We start from the raw sequence: 16686 nt of genomic DNA on the forward strand, positions 1-16686 counted from the left end.
GATTATTAGCCATGAGGGCCATGGAAGCCTGGTGCTTCTGGAAAGAACTTGGATGAGAATGTAGGAAGCCAGTAGAAAATCAGGAGAAATGATACAAAAAGAGAGACTGCTGATGGCATCACTGTAATTGCTGAATCTAACCATGTCTGATCTAGGTCTACTTTTGAATTTTCCTTTACATTCACTAACACCGTTCTTGCCCAAATTAGTTGCATTTGTTGTGTGCAATCAAAACAGACCTGACCAATATGACACCAAAAGCACAGGCAACAAAAGAAAAAATAAATTGGATTCCATCAAAACTAAAAACTTTTGAGTATCAAAGGACACCATCAACAGAGTAAAAAGGCAACCCACAGAACGGGAGAAAAATATTTGTAAATCACACATCTGATATGGGATTAATATCCAGAATATATAAAGAACTCTTACAACTCAACAACAACAAAGAAACCAATTCAAAAATTGGCAAAAGACTTGAATAGACACTCTCCAAAGAATATATCCAAATGGCTAATAGGCACAGGAAAAGATGCTCAACATCACTAATCGGTAGGGAAATGCAAACCAAAACTATCATGAGATACCACCTCACACTCATCGGGATGGCTATTATAAGAAAAAACATTAAATAACAAGTGTTGGTAAGGATGTGGAGATATTGGAACCCTTGCGCGTTGCTGCTGGGAATGTAAAATGGTGCAGTTGCTGTGAAAAACAGTATGGCAGTTCCTTACAAACAAAACAAACATAGAAATACTAAAAGATCCAGCAGCTTCACTTCTAGGTGAAAAGAATTGAAAGCAGAGACTCACACAGATATTTATATAAATGCCAATGTTCCTAACAGCATTATTTACAATAGCTTAAAGGTAGAAACAACCTAAGTGTCCATGGATGGAAGAATGGATAAACAAATGGTGGTATATATATACAATGGAATATTATTCAGCCTCAAAAAAGGAAGGAAATTCTGACACATGCTATAACATGGATGAACCTTGAAAACATTATGCTAAGTGAAATAAGCCAGATACAGAAGGACAAATACTGTATGATGCCACTTATATGAGGTACCTGAAATAGTCAAATTCATAGAGCCAGAAAGCAGAATAGTGGTTACCTGGGGCTGGGGAGAGAGAAATGGGGAGTTATTGTTTAATGGGTACAGCGTTTCATATGGAGGTAAAATAGTTCTGGATTTGGATAGTGGTGATGGTTATACAAAAATGTGAATGTGCTTAATGCCACTGAATTGTACATTCAAAAAAGGTTAAAATGTTTTATGTATGGCATAAGAAATATGTATTTTATCTTTGCCCCTGGTTCCTCACACAGAGCTCCTAAATCCCTTGGAATTTCCTGAGTGACAGGAGCAACTTTTGTTAACAAGTTGACTCTTGGCAGGCACCTAGAGAACAGAAAACTTCAGGATGGGGGCTGGTTGCCAGAAAGAACAAACCTTGATTAGAAGCTTAGAACTTTCATCTCCACCCTCTAACCTCCAGGGAGGGGGGAGGGACTAGACATTGCATTCAATCACCAATGGCCAATGATATAATCAATCATGCCTCCAAAATGAAGCCTCCATTAAAAAAATACCCTAAACAACAGTGTTCTGAGAGCTTCTAGGCTGGTGAACACATCAAGGTGCTGGGAGGATGACCCACCCAGAGAGGGATGGATGTTTCTCGCCTCTTACCTTGCCCTGTGCATCTCTTCCATTGGCTGCTCCTGAGTTGTATCCTTTATAATAATCTCGTTATAGTTAAAGTGCTTTCCTGGGTCCTGTGGGCCATTCTAGTGAACTATGGAACCTTAGGAGGGGGTCATGGGAGCTCTTGATTTATAGCCCATCAGAAGTACAGGAGGCCTGGGACGTGTAACTGACATCTGAATTGGGGCAGGGGGTGGGGGAGACAACTGAGCCCTTAACCTAAGGGGTCCAGGCTTACTCTCAGAGTTGGTGTCAGAATTGGTTGGTGTTACTAATACTACATATAAAATAGATAACTAATAAGGACCTACTGTATAACACAGGGAACTCTACTCAATACTCTGTAATGACCTATATGGGAAAAAAATCTAAAAAAGAGTAGATATATGTATAACTGATTCACTTTGCTGTACAGCAGAAACTAACACAACACTGTAAATCAACTATACTTCAATTAAAAAAAAAAGAATTGGTTGGTGTTAGGAGGAGAAAACTGCACACATTTGGTGTCAGAGGTGTTGTAAGTAAAAACAGTTCATTTTATGTCATATATATTTTCCCACTAAAAAATGATTAAAGGGACTTCCCTGGTGGCACAGTGGTTAAGAATCCGCCTGCCAGTGCAGGGGACGTGGGTTCGAGCCCTTGTCCTGGAAGATCCCATATGCCACGGAGCAACTAAGCCTGTGCGCCACAACTACCGAGCCTGCTCTCTATAGCCTGCAAACCACAACTACTGAGCCCACGTGCCACAACTACTGAAGCCCGCGCGCCTAGAGCCCATGCTCTGCAGCAAAGAGAAGCCCGCGCACCCCAATGAAGAGTAGCTCCAGCTCGCGGCAACTAGAGAAAGCCTGCAAGCAGCGACGAAGACCCGACACAGCCAAGAATAAATAAATAAATGAAAATAAGTAAATAAATAAATAAAATGATTAAAAGGGTAAATTTTATGTTATGTATATTGTACCACAATAAAACACAAACAAAAACAACCCTGACCATTACACCTATGTGTCGGGAGATAATTCTCCATGGGTCTCTCAGATTTTGGCAAGTCTATTAAGCAGAGACAGATAGCCTTTGCTCTAGACCATCCTTTCAACAGTGTTTGCATAGCAAACAGACTTGGAAGAGAGTGACAGTGTCTCCCTTTGGAGCACAAGGCAGTTTTGTTGGCTGTCTGGTATGACAAAAATAATGTCTTCCTTTAGGGCAAAGGTCAAGCAGGCTCACTGCCCATTATAAAGGATTTGAGTTGCCTCAGGTCTAGGTTCTTCCCTTGTAATGAAAGGCAATGCATGGGCAGGTATTATCTGGCCTTTACATTACCCTGTGGGAATTGGGGCTTGAGGAACCAGTGCTAACACTGGTATTCTCCCTGCTACTACTGATGTGAGGAACAGAGTTCTTTGTCTCTAACCAGGAGTCTTAGGTCTTCTGCCAGCCTCCATGAAACTGTACTAGGCTAATTTAGTAGCCTGTAAGTGTGGTACAATCTCATGCCCTTCACAGTTCTTTATGCTATCTGCATCAGAGTCTCGGGTAGGAGATAAAGGAAATTCGTGTTGTTGACAATTCATTATGATAGCCAACTCAGGCTTGTGGGAATCTTGCCCTAGAGCTACACCCTGGAAGAGCTGGTTTCCCTAAGGTGCTGCACTTTCCTCCTCTTGGAGGCTGCTCCTCCCTGTTCGCTCCAGCTGCCAGGAAGCACACGGTTGTTTCCCTGACCTCCTACTGTAGGACCAATGTTAGTTTCAACTTCTTTTTAACTGTATATTCCTGCTCCTGTTGTTTTTTAAATTAAGATGTAATTCAACTACCATAAAATTCACCCTTTCAAAGTGTACAGTTCAGAGGTTTTTAGTATACTTTTTTTTTTTTTTTTTTTTTCCGGTACGCGGGCCTCTCACTGTTGTGGCCTCTCCCGTTGCGGAGCACAGGCTCTGGACGCGCAGGCTCAGAGGCCATGGCTCACGGGCCCAGCCGCTCCGCGGCATGTGGGATCTTCCCTGACCGGGGCACGAACCCGTGTCCCCTGCGTCGGCAGGTGGACTCTCAACCACTGCGCCACCAGGGAAGCCTGGTTTTTAGTATACTTTTAAGATCGTGCAACATTAATCCCAACTATATAATTTCAGAACATTTTCATTACCACGAAAGAAATCCTGTACCCATTAGTAGTTACTCCTCATTCCTCTCTCCTTCCATCTTGTGGAAGTTACTTATCTACTTTCTGTATATATAGATTTGCCCATTCTGGATGTTTCACATAAATGAAATCATATAATAAGCGTGAGTTTGTTACTGGCTTATTTCACTTAGCATAATGTCTTCAAGGTTCATTCAGGTTGTAGCATGGATCAGCATTTCACTTTTGTGGCTGAATAATATCCCATTGTATGAATATACCATATTTTGTTTACCCATTTATCAACTGATGAACATTTAGGTAGTTTCCAGTTTTTGGCTATTATGAATAACATGGCTATGAACATCTGCATACAAGTTTTCCTGTGGATGTATGCTTTCAATTTTCTTGGGTACATACCTAAGAATAGAACTGCTGAGTCATGTGGTCACTCTATGTTTAACTTTCTGAGGAACTGACAAAGTTTTCCAAAGTGGCTGCACTAATTTACATTCCCACCAACAACATATGAGAGTTCCAATTTCTCCAAATCCTCACCAACACTTGTTATTGTCCGTCTTTTTCCTTACTGCCATCCTAATGGGTATAAAGTGGTATCATATTGCGATTTTGATTTACATTTCCCTAATTACTCCTTTTTTATGTTGTCATTTATATTTTACCTTTTTGGTATAGGTATTTCTGATCGGAGGCCTGACGTCTTTTGTGGAACAAGTACCCCATGGAGTAGGAGAGCCATGGGTGTCAGGGCCAGACTGTCCTGGTTTTGAATCCTCCCTCAGCTTCTATTAGCTGTATGACCTTGAGCAAGTTATGTAAAACTCTGAGTCTCAGTTTCCCCACTTACTAAATGTGGCTTACAGTATTAACCTTTCATGGTTGTTGCTGTTATTATAAAGATAAACCTGTAACAAAGCCACGGTGTGGGCCTGGCATAAAGTAGGTCCTCGGTGAATCTTAATAAGTCTGAGAGTCTGACAGGGAGGTTTCCAGCTTGGTCAGGAGACCTAGGCAGGGGACTGTTCAGATTTTCATCTATTATCTCTTTTATTGAAGCAACTTTCTACAGCAGAGGTATTTTAGGCTGCCTCAAACATCAGCCTCTCTGTATCTCTATTTCGCTTTTGTGACTTGAGAAATGAGGCTGTGCGCCATAATGTGAATGTTGGTCAGCCTGGAGGGCTCACCGTAACCCCTTACAAGTTTCCTCTCTTGCCTCAATCATCATACTAGCTGCTGCCTAAAGGAATATCTCCTCCCTCACGAAGGGCTCTCCAGGGTGAGGAGGGAAGTGAACTAAACCTTCCTAAGAACCTACAAGTAATGCGCACTACCTTATTTTATCCGCTCCATGAGCTGGCCAGGTAGGTTCTAGTACCCCATTTCACAAATGGGGAAATTGAGATTCCAAGAAGTTAAATAACTTTTCTGAAATCACACAGCCAGCAAATGCTGGCGCCTGGATTCAAACCCAGCTCTGATTTCAACATCTGATTCCTTTTCCCTGTGCCCTCCACCCCCACCCTGTCCCCCAACGGAAGGCCCTCGGGAACTTCTGAATGAATGAGTGGCTGATTCTCCTCCTCCAGGCTCGACAGAGACAATGTCATCCCTCTGAGCTGAGATCTGCCCCTCAGACGCCACAGGTAGGCTCTCTCCTGGGGCCACAGAACAACCCCCAGTCTGTTCCAGGCCACAAAAATCAGCGCTGCTCTGGGAGTCAGGATGCCGGGCTCTGCCCCCACTACTACAGACTTAACCCACTCAGGCTTCAGTACTCTGCCCATGAGTTCTCTAAGCGAAGGACTGGATCTACTCGCCTCTAGGTCCCTGGCATCCAGCAGAGGGCTGGGCACAGATGCCACTGACCCAGCCTAGGCCATCTCCACAGACCCACAGCCGCATCTCGCACAGGCCTGCCCTCGCATGGGAGCTGTTAATGACAGGGCCGGCCCTGGGGCAGGGGGAACAGGAAGACACCTCCACATGTCCAGGCCAAGGCGCTGGCCCTCACCAGATGTGCCACCAGTCAGAAAGGAACAGTCAGAGCTGGGCCAGCAAATCCCCACCCCAGACTGAAATAGAAACCCATTTCAGAGACAAATGGGGAAATGGCCCCGGGACCAGAGGGGTGGGGTGTGGGTGTCATTGGGGAGGGCCCTGCAGACACAGTTTCCTGAGAGCCTTGACGTATCTCTGCTGCAATGGGTGGGCACTGTCGCCAGGCTCTGCTAACTCACCCCTCCTCTAGGGAGGACAAGTTAGAATTCCGGGTCCCATCCTGGATAATACGCTTTAACCTCTCTGAACTTCATCTTCCTCAACTGCAAAATGGGGATAATGATAATCTTGGCTGCATCTGCTTTTATGTGAAGCACTTAACACATAGTAGGTGCTCAATAAGTGATAGCCATTGTTATTATCGCTTAACCTTCTCTTTCAGCTCAATATTGACTGAGTGATTTATTCATTTGTTTTTTCATTCATTTACACATTCAGCCAACCAGTCAGCACACCCTCGCTAGGTAGGCCGCAAGAGTTAAGGATAAAGATTTTGGAGTTAGGTAGGAGTTGAAACCCCAGCACTGCCCCTAGTTGGGCTGGGTAACGTTGGGAAAGCCATTTCCCCTCACTGAGATTTCACTTCCTTGCCTGTAACATGGGATTAATAAGAGCACCCGGAGGGTGGGGGTACTGGGATGTTGTGAGGAGCCAGTGGAACAATGATGTGAGAGTGGCTGGCACAGAGCCTTGGAGGGAAAAATGGGTGGCAGGTGGGCTGCGCAGGGGAGCCAAGCAAGCTGCCAGCCCTGCAGACTGGGCAGCCGGGCCTCCAGGGGCCGGATGAGGTGAGGGCGGGCTCAGAGCCTCCAGGGGCCGGATGAGGTGAGGGCTTCTCCCCTCCAGGGAGAAGAGTGAGGCAGGCTCAGAGACAATTGCTAGGTTTCTGGACCACAGGTTGCTCCCTTCTGATAAACTAAGGAGCAGTGAGGAAACACGGAAAAAAGACTGGAAGAAGTTTAGAGAAGAGTCCCAGCCAAACAGGGAGCTTTGGACAGCATGGAGTTACTGCCCCAGCCAGGTCAGGGAACGTGAGCGCGCACACCACGTGTACACACGCTCACAAGCTGCACATTCTCACTCATGCATACACACCCGAGGGCTTGTACACACACACACAGATGCACCATCAGAGGCACAGCACTTTATAGTTTACAAAGAGCCTTCTCTTTTATCTTCTCATTTGATACTGAGGGATGGAGAGACTGGCCCTGAATTGGTGTAGGACCCATTCTAGAGCTGGCAAGAGATGTGCATCCCTGGTATCTTCCAGAGGCCAGGGCCCATACCACGGGCTGTGCTGCTCAGTTTTTCCCTTGTGGTGGTGTCGTGGGAGTTGAATGGCAACAGAAACGCCAGAAAGTTTTAACACAGCTCCCTCAGATATACTCGTTCACCCTGCCGCACTCCCCTTTCGCAGATCGCACCAGGACTCAGGGACTCATTTTCCCTACCAGTCACATGGAGGCAAGAGCTTTCCTAAGGGCCTCCTCTGTGGACTCCTATCTGGTCCTGATCCTTCCCAGCCTCTTCCCACCACAGGCTCCTGGGGGCACAGCCTCCTCTCTGAGGGTCACTCACCAGCACAGAACACTTAACAGTTTTTCAAAACTCAGGGGGAGATCGTTGTTACCCCCACGTTACAAATTGAGGCCCAGAGAGGGAAAGTGACTCAAACCCAGGCCTGTGTGGCTCCCAGGCCCGCCTGCCCTGTTCCCCTCCTCTACCGTGGCCCAGCCTGGTCCCCAGGTCGCTGTCTCCTCTGCCCTCCGTGCTGCACAGGCTGCAGCTCTAGGTACAACCAGGCCAAGGAAGGGAGGAGGACCCCAAGTCCGCTCCCACTCTCTCTCCAGCTTGCAGTGAGCCAAAGTGGCTGCAAGCGGTCCATCTGTCAAGATCGCTGAGCTCTGAGGGGAGGTGGGGTCTTAGCACTCTCAGGGCACGGACCCAGAACACTCACCCAGGAGGGAGTGAGCGCCACGCAGCTCTGTCAAGCGCTGGGGGAGATTCTGACTCCTGGAGCAGTCCCTATTCTAACCAGTTCTGGTGCCACAAACTGTCACATGCACATCTCAGAGTCGTCCCGGGAGACAGCCAATGAGGAAACCGAGAAATCCGAGGAGGGGAAGTAACTTGCCTCAGCCCAGAGCTGGCAAGCTGGCAAGCAAGGGCTGAGACCCAAATCCAGAACATTCCAGCTCAAGTCCCTAACACCAAGGCTGACCAGCCACTTCCCAGTCACTATGCCTTCTGAGTGTGCTCACCCCCAGAATGGGTATCATCAATTCAGCCCCAAGGGCTGTTGGGAGGATTGAGTGAGGTGGCATTGAAAGACCAGGGCTTGGGCTTCCCTGGTGGTGCAGTGGTTAAGAATCCGCCTACCGATGCAGGGGACACGGGTTCAAGCCCTGGTCCGGGAAGATCCCACATGCCGCCGAGCAAATAAGCTTGTGTGCCACAACTACTGAGCCTGCGCTCTAGAGCCCTCAAGCCACAACTACTGAGCCCGTGTGCCACAACTACTGAAGCCCGCGCGCCTAGAGCCTGTGCTCCGCAACAAGAGAAGCCACTGCAACGAGAAGCCTGCGCACCACAACGAAGAGTAGCCCTTGCTCTCCGCAACTAGAAAAAGCCCGCGTGCAGCAACACAGCCAAAAAAAGTCCCAACGCAGCCAAAAAAATAAAATTAATTAAAAAAAAAAAAAGAAAGAAAGAAAGACCAGGGCTTGGCCCGGGGCCTTGGCACCCAGCGGATGACCGTTTTCTTCCTCATCTCCACCCCACCCCTCAGCCCTCTCCTGGCTTTTCTCAAGTCTGAAGAGAGTCCTGGCACTGCTCATTGCTGCTGCAGGGAATGACTAACCTGGTTTTCTCAGCAGTGCCTGGAAGGTCCATTAAAGGATGCTGAGACTCTGAGATTAATGGTTCTGTTGTCTGGCTCTTGCCCCACAGGTCCAGATGCCTTGCCTTCCGCCTGTGGACTGAGTATGGCTCCTGAGATTGAGGGTGATTTGGGGGGAAAAGTCTGAGCCCAGGCCACCATCGCCTTCCCCAGCTCCAATCCATCCTAGAGCTTGGGCTTGATGAGAAGGCAGCCAGGGTGGCTCTGCCTCTGGCCAGTGGTGGGTCTGGGCCAGCCACTCCCCATCCGTGAGATTAGCCCTCTTCCTCTTCCTCCTTTTTCTTTTTTTACAAGTACTTATTGGGCACCTACTCTGTGCAGGTAATGTTCAATGCACTTGAGAGCACAAAACTCCCTGCCCACGTAGCACCTACATTCTAGCAGGGGAGACTGGTTTATTTTAGTTCATGAGTAAATATATAGCAGGTCAGGTAGTGATAAGAACTATAGAGAAACATAAGGGAGGTTAAGGGGCAGAGATCCACAGGGCTTGGGGGCACTGTCTGGATTTTCTGGGTCCTCTTCTCACAACACCACCTCCCGCCTAGCCTGGAGGAGACCCCAGACCCTGAGCCCCAACTCTGTGCCTGGCCCTGCCTTGGTGGGTCTCAGCAGCAGGCCAGGGGCCAAGGCGAGGGCTCCCGGGGCACAAGCCGCAGCTCAGGACTACTAAGGCTGCAGCGCGGAGCATCCGGAGCCTGCCTTCCCCTCGCAGCCTGCAGAAGCTTTCCCTGGGCTCGGAGAGGGAGTGCATCCTCCAACCAACCCCGATGTTTCATTGTAGAGACAGGGTGCTGGGCCCAGAGAGGGGCAGGGACTTGCCTGGATCACAGAGCAAGGCAAAGGTATCTTGTCCCCCTCCTACCCTCTCCTCTGGCATGTCCACAATGGTGCACTAAGGGCTGAGCCTCAGCAGAGCACTGGCCTGTGAGGGACTGCCTGTGTCCTCAGCCTGCCCCATCCTCCCAGCTCTGACAGGCCAAACTCGTCTTCTCTCAGCCCCAGGAGGTTGAAGCCACTTCCCCTCAGCCCAACCTCAAGAGGTTAGAATTTTGGTCGACTGCCTCATCTTGCTCAGATGTGATTTCAGGTGGGTCCTACCCCTCTCTGGGCCTCAGTTCCCTCACCTGCCAAATGGAGGAAATGAAGGCACCTGCATCTCGGGTCTGTCAATGAAGACTGAGCACAACACTGGCAAGAGGGCAGTTTGCAGATTTTTAGGTACCACGCCAACGACAGAGGTTGTTATATGTTCCACACTCCTGTTTATCCGAAAACCAGCCTCCTCATGCTTGTGGGGCCCTGAGGTAACCCCCAGAGCAGGGCAATAAGTGAAAATTCCACAGAACCAGTTCTACAGAAAAGACAAAAACACCCCGGCTCCCAACCAGCGGGCCAGCAGCGGACAGGAAAAGCCCTTTCTCTGTCCTTGTGGTGAGAAGGTGAGCAGGGAGACACGGAAAGGGACAGGCCTGGGAGGACTGGGAAAGCTTATTCCGGGAGAAGGTGTAAGCCTGAGGTAACTGTAAGCCGCAAGTCCCAGGCTGGGAGAGGACGTACCTACATGAATGGCAGGTACATGCATGTCTACATGGCAGGGGTGGTGTCAGCTGTGAGTGGGTCTGACCTGGAAGAGGCACATGTATTCATAGCGGTGCATGTGTTTGGAATTGCACCCATGTGTATACGGTACATGTGTGTGTCCGTGTGAGTGGCCCTGGAGTGTGTACATTCACACGTGTGTTTGCCTGTGCTTGTGTCTCTGCATGTAATGCACACATGGGCCCACTCCTGGGGTGCCCACAAACCCCCAGTTTAGAGGCCTTGTTTTCCCAGGCTCAGCAATCCTTGCCACAATCCCAGGCAGGCCCAGATGCCGTGGAAGATTTGTGGGGTTCCTGGTCACAGCAGGCTCTCAATTTCCCTGGGGAACAAAAGCCGTTACACAAGAGGTGGAGGAAGGTTTAGAGGATTAACTTGGCCTGCTCAGCCCTGGATATAGGCTTCTCATAGTGGGGGAGGGGTGTGCCCAAGGCCGAAGCCCTCCTCCTGGGGTCCTCAGCTGTCTGTGGGCACTGACCCCTTCACAGCTATCCTCCTGCCCTCAGTCACTGGCAGGAACCCCTGTCCAGGTACAACAGTCAAGCACTTTACAGTTTACAAGGATTCTATCCACAGTCACGTCCTCACAGAGTAGACTGAAGCGTGGACTTCGCACAAAAGCTTTGGCATCCTCTGAGAGCAGGTCAGGAATGTGCCTGGAGGCCTCACCTTGACCAAGTGAATCAGATCCTTAAGGGTTTCAGGCGGACATTGACTTTTGAGAAGCACTGATATAGAAACTCCATACAGAGCCAGCTCCTCGCCCTCCAGGTTCTCCCAGGATGGCTAAGACCCATTCAAGTAATCTATACAGGCAAACACAGTGCTTACCACAGTGCTTATACTATCTCATTTAATCCTCATAAACCCACGCAAAGTAGGTACCATTATTATCCTCATATCACAGATGGGAAAGGGAGGCACACTGAGTGGTTAGGTAACTTGCCCAAGGTTCCTGTAGCTAGTAGTAGCAGAGCCAGGATTTGAACACTGCTTCATTCAGCTGCAATGTCTCCATGTCTGGGTGGGAGTCAGTCTGGTGGGAGAGGCAAGAAAAAAAAAGCGAAAAATCCAAGAAGCCAGTGGATGTTCTCATAAGAATCTAGGGAATAGCAGATTTTACTTATGGATTGCTTTAGAATTTCCAAGCCCATAAAAGGCTGGAAGCAGCTCAGACAAAAGCCACATATGCCACATGATCCCATTAGAGGCAGAGCAGTGAAACAGCAGCAGAAACCTAGACTAAGATGGTGATTGAGCTTCCTGGCAGCCAAAGTAAGAGGTGGGAGGTGGGGAGGCTGTGAGGATTCCAGAGCTGGGCCAGAGTCACAGGACTGGAGATAAGGGGACCACTAGAGAGATATTTGGGAGGCAGGTTCAGTGGGACTTGATAACTGAATGGTGGAAATGGGGAATAAGGAGAAATGAGGAAGAAGCCCAGGATACACCCAAACCCCTCCTTCCTGCCAGGGTGGCTGGAGGGCAGAGAGCACACAGGCAAGAACTGGGCACAGTGCCTCACACAGCAGGTGCCTGGTGAGTGTGTGCTACCGGCCCCCCGTTTTCATTCATGCCAACACCTGCTAAGACCTGGGCCACTCCCCCACTCACCCTGCCTCACATGGCCTGGGGGCTCAGGACCCTTCTGGCTCTACTCTTCCACCAATCTCTTGGGGGCTCTTGCTTACCATCCCAGCCTCCAGAGCCACTGCCCTGAAGCTACAGTTCCTTCCTTCAATCATCAGCTCGGGGGCTGGGGGGTGATCATGGGGAAATAATCAGGGAGAGTATCGTCAATCAGCAGGCCTGCTGCCCAGGGCTCAGGGCAGGGCTGGCAGTGGAAATGCTGCAGGGCAAATGGTGACACCCAAGGAGTTCCCACCGCCCAATCTCTTAAACTCTCCACCAATCCAGGTCTGTGCCAAAGGAAACTGCCCCCACCCCTCCACCCCACCCCCTAGTTCTTTAAGTTCTGAGACCAGTTTCTCAGATGTGGGCTGAGGCTGAGTGGGGAGGAGGGAAGGGGTTCATAATCATGGTGCCTTAGGCTATATTTTCACATCTTTTCATCTGATCTTTCATTTGTTCATTCCCTCCTCCCTCATTCGACTAATGTTTATAGACTTGTCCAAGGACCGGGTCTCCATGACAGTGATGATGTCCCCAGTGGTGAGAGAGAGAGGTCAGGGAGTTTTAGTCCTGTGTGCTAGATTGCCAGAGGAGGAAAGTGAGGCCTGGAAAGGGAAAGTGACTTGTCCAAAGTCACACAGCTGAAGCGGGGACTGGCCCTCAGTTCTCCAATTGCCAGCCCGTGCTGAGTTCAAACACGACCGCGCATTAATGGCGCTGTTCTTACTAACACCACAGGAATCTTTTCTACAACCTAAGGTGCTTGGAGAGTCTCTCAGACAGAATGAGGTTTGCCTTTGGGGTCTCCTCAGCCCCATTTCTTGTTCTTTCCCTTCTTCCTCTTCGTGTCCCCTCCAAGAGCCCAGTGATCCCACAATTCCTTCATCCTGTGGGGAATGATGACAACTCGGTATCTGAACCATTTCCTCTCCTGAGACGCCTTCCCCTGAACCCAGAGCTACTCCAAACACCTCCATTGCCCTGATGAGAAGGAACCTCTGGGTTCACTGTCAGCCCTCCCAGGCAGCATATGACCATGGACCAAGGACATTCCCTCAACACATAGGAGCAGCTCCAGTGCTTGTGGCTGGCTGTGGAGGGCCCTTTCCTGGGGGCTTCTCAAATAGCTGCAGAAGTGACCTCTAGTATACCTTTCCTGGTAGTTTATACACTTGAAAGGGTCAGACTGCCAGACTGGTCAGAATCCTTGAACACTTGAGCTGGAATCAGGGAATGTTATAGCTGGAGAATAGAAAGTTGGAGTTTGGATTATAGACTCTTAGAATGTTTCAGTTGAGATTACAGACTCTTAGGGCTAGGGCTGTAGAATCATAAATAATTATAGCTGGAATGATGGATCAAAGGAAATCAGGGACAGAAATGATGCCAACACTACTCCATCCCCCCGCTCCCTGACAGCTGAGAAGAGAGAACTGGCCTTGTCACCCAGCCAGTGGTGGCTGGGCCAGGCCTTCTGCTGCCCAACAGGGCTCTGTCCTCCAGATCTCCTGGAGAAGCATCCAGGGCCTCTGGGGCCGAAGCACTCCTTGCCTGGGGACAGTGGGGACAGTGGTCTGCCACTCCTCTAGCCCAAGCCTCACTGCCAGCCCATCACAGCACCCCGCCACCAAGGCGGATATATTTAGGTGTCCTCCCTGAATATGTTTCCACTGCTCTGGACACTGCCTTCTATGTCCCCTCCTTCTCCAAGGCCTCTGGGCACTTTCTCTAAACTGACCCAATGAAGTCACCAGGAACAAGGGCTCTTGCTCTGCCAATGCAAATATTTCTCCCCCAAAACGAAGCCCAGCCTGAGGGGTCTCCTGGTTCACTCTGGTCTGGAGCTCAGACCCACCTGCTCTAACTCTGATGTTGCAGCATTCCTCTAACTTCCAGGGCCTGCTTTGGCCCAAGGACCACACATCCCTAATCCTACTCTTCTTAACTTTCCTCATTCCAGGCAGAGGGCACTCCTGCCCCTGCCCCTGCCAGTCCCCAAACACACACACACACAAACACACGTGTACACACTCGAGGGCACAGGCCAGCATTTTTCTGTTCCTCCCATGTTTGTCAGGAAAGAGGCCTCCATCCAAGCTCCATGCCTGCACTGGCAGCTCTCCCTTCAGCCTCTCTCCCACGCCCCATCCCGGACCTTGCCAGAGACTCAACATCTTCCCCTTTCAGACTGTATCTTCCCAGGAGCCAGAGAGTCTCTGAGAGTTCAACAGCGATAGAGGTTGGGGACAGGAAGGGATCCTTCAGACATACTTAAGTGGGAGACTCTCAGATTCCCACCTGCCCAGCTCATGGGAAATCACTGGCTCTGTGGAAAAGGAGAGTTCTTAGAGCAGGAAGGGACCACTTATATGGCAGCTCCATCACTGTCATTATAGTTTTACAACCTGGTAAGGGTTGTTATATGCCAAGCACTTTATAGCCAGGAACTCAGTCAGTCCTCACAATAACCCTACATGGCAAATACTATTAATGTCTCCATTTTACAAAGGAAGAAACTGAGGCACAGAAGGGTTTTGCCCTAAGTCCTACATGTAGAGAGTGCCAGAGGTGGGATTTAAATCAGGCTTGGATAACATAACCACCTTGACAGTCCCAGGTGGTGGCTTGCTATAGGAACCCCCTTCACCTTGGTCCCCTGGGGTCCTGCAGCCTCTTCCGGCCCAGTCAGTGCAGAAAAGGTGAGAACCTCATTGATGGTCACAGCTCCTCCTGAGAAGACCAGCTTCCCTGCCCCTGCATTAGAAATGACAGACAGACCCCACCACAGTTCCGCCACGCAGGACACATCCCCACGCCCCTGCGACCCCTTCCTTCACACACAGTGCACATGGCCATACACAACTCCAGCTTCCCACCGCACAACTCGGCTGCACATCGCACACAGCACACACCAGACATGCTGCCACACTCCCCCAGGAGGTCTAAGTCCTGCTATCTCAGTTTGGAGGACAGGCAGCGGAGTCCTCCTACTTTACAGGTGCCGAAGGGCCCCCAGCAGGATAAACCCAGCTCATCACCAAGCCTTGAGTCAACTCACTGGATGGGAACTTACCAGAACAATATTTTTACATTAAAACAAATGCAAAAATATTACAGAGAGGAATGCAAAATCCACATGAATTCTGAAGATTAAACAATGAGACTTCAAAGAATCTTCGTGTGCGTGTGCCTGTGGGAGGGTGAGCATGGGACTAGCTGTACTTCCTCCACCCAGGTCCGTGGTGAGCTTTCACTCTCCCAAGCCCTTAGGGGCGCTGGGTGGAAAAGTCAGAACCACCCTAGGGAACACTTCATGGAAAATGTTCTGTCAAAGTAAGAGCTGCACAAATGCTTCTCGTCTTCCATTACTTGGCTTAGCACACTACACAGAGCCATGGATGTGCCACACACAGAACACACATCTCACAACAGGCACCACATGTGTGCATGCACCATCGTGTGATTGCTCCCACCACACAGTGGGCACACACCCTGGGCACACACGTGGAACCCCCGGGTTACCCTGGCACAGTCAGTCATGGCTATAGGGAGGTACCACACTTCTTGCACGCAGACAACACCACAATTCATTGGTCACACTCGACACACCTAGCACACACCACACACTAACTGCATACAACCCAGTACACACACACTGCCCACACTAATCTCTTACATACTGCCCACGACATAGCCACCACACTCCTTCCCTCACGTACACACTCACTCCCCACGGGGAACCCCACCTGGGGCCCGCAACGTGAGACTGGCGTGGGCAGAGCTGCCCTCTACCCGCTCACCCCGGCACCGCCTGCCCCTCGGTTCCCCCCCCCCCCGCCCCCACAGTCTTCATCTGGACCGCAAAGCCCCCCGGGCCGGGGACTTCATTTGCTCCGGCGCTGGCACGAGGCGAATCCGCGAACCGAAGCTCCGCACAGGCAGAAGGCAGCGGCTGCAGCTCAGACCCCAGGTGTCCCCGCTCCTCACGCCGCAAGAGCAAAGAGGTGGGGAGGTGGTGTGGCCGGGCGGCCTCCAAGCCGGAGCTGGACTCCCGCTCCCGCCCAGGCGGGACCCGGCTGGACCGACAGTCGCTGGGGAACCCGTGGGAGGTGATAGTTCTGGAAGAGGCCGCAGGTGTCAGGAACCGGTGCTCTGGACTGGGACCCAGGAGCCCTGGACTCCAGCCCAGATTCCCTCACCTCTTCTACCTTCTCTTGGCCTCAGTTTCCCCCATTGTATTGGGGCCTGGGGTGGAGTGGGGGGCTTAAGTGGTGATTCCGACTTTCCAGCTCTGACATTCTGCAATTCTGGAATGGTGGTGGGGAGGGAGGGATAAAAATAAATGCTATTTCTTGAGCACCTACTATGTGCCAGGCATCATACTAGGTGTTTTAATACATTACCTCATTTAATCCTCATAGCAATTCCGGAAGTATTATTATCCCTATTTTACAGGTGGCAAAACCCAAGCACAGAGAGATGAAGTGACTTGTCCAAGGTCACACAGCTGGTAAGCGGCAGACCTGAGGTTTGAACTCAGACAGTCTGACTCCAGAGCTCAAGTACCCCTAAAGCATGGATTGGTGGCACTTTCTATACTGTACACTGCTCCCTGATTCTCAT

The 16686-nt window shown here is 50.1% G+C and overlaps 1 protein-coding gene across 6 annotated transcripts in view; it reads right to left on the reverse strand.

Moving 5' to 3' along the window:
• P2RY6 (pyrimidinergic receptor P2Y6) overlaps window positions 1–16686 on the reverse strand; it is a 98331-nt gene that overhangs the window by 21053 nt on the left and 60592 nt on the right. The window contains exon 1 of one of the 6 annotated variants that reach the window (XM_032639329.1): window positions 8794–12360. The exons of the other annotated variants lie outside the window; for them this stretch is intronic. The gene's annotated coding sequence lies outside the window, so the exon portion shown is untranslated. Of the gene's footprint in view, window positions 1–8793; window positions 12361–16686 lie in introns of those variants that run through there. 6 annotated transcript variants of the gene reach the window in all.

The sequence above is a fragment of the Phocoena sinus genome, chromosome 8, assembly GCF_008692025.1.
Source record: "Phocoena sinus isolate mPhoSin1 chromosome 8, mPhoSin1.pri, whole genome shotgun sequence".
Lineage (NCBI taxonomy): Eukaryota > Metazoa > Chordata > Mammalia > Artiodactyla > Phocoenidae > Phocoena > Phocoena sinus.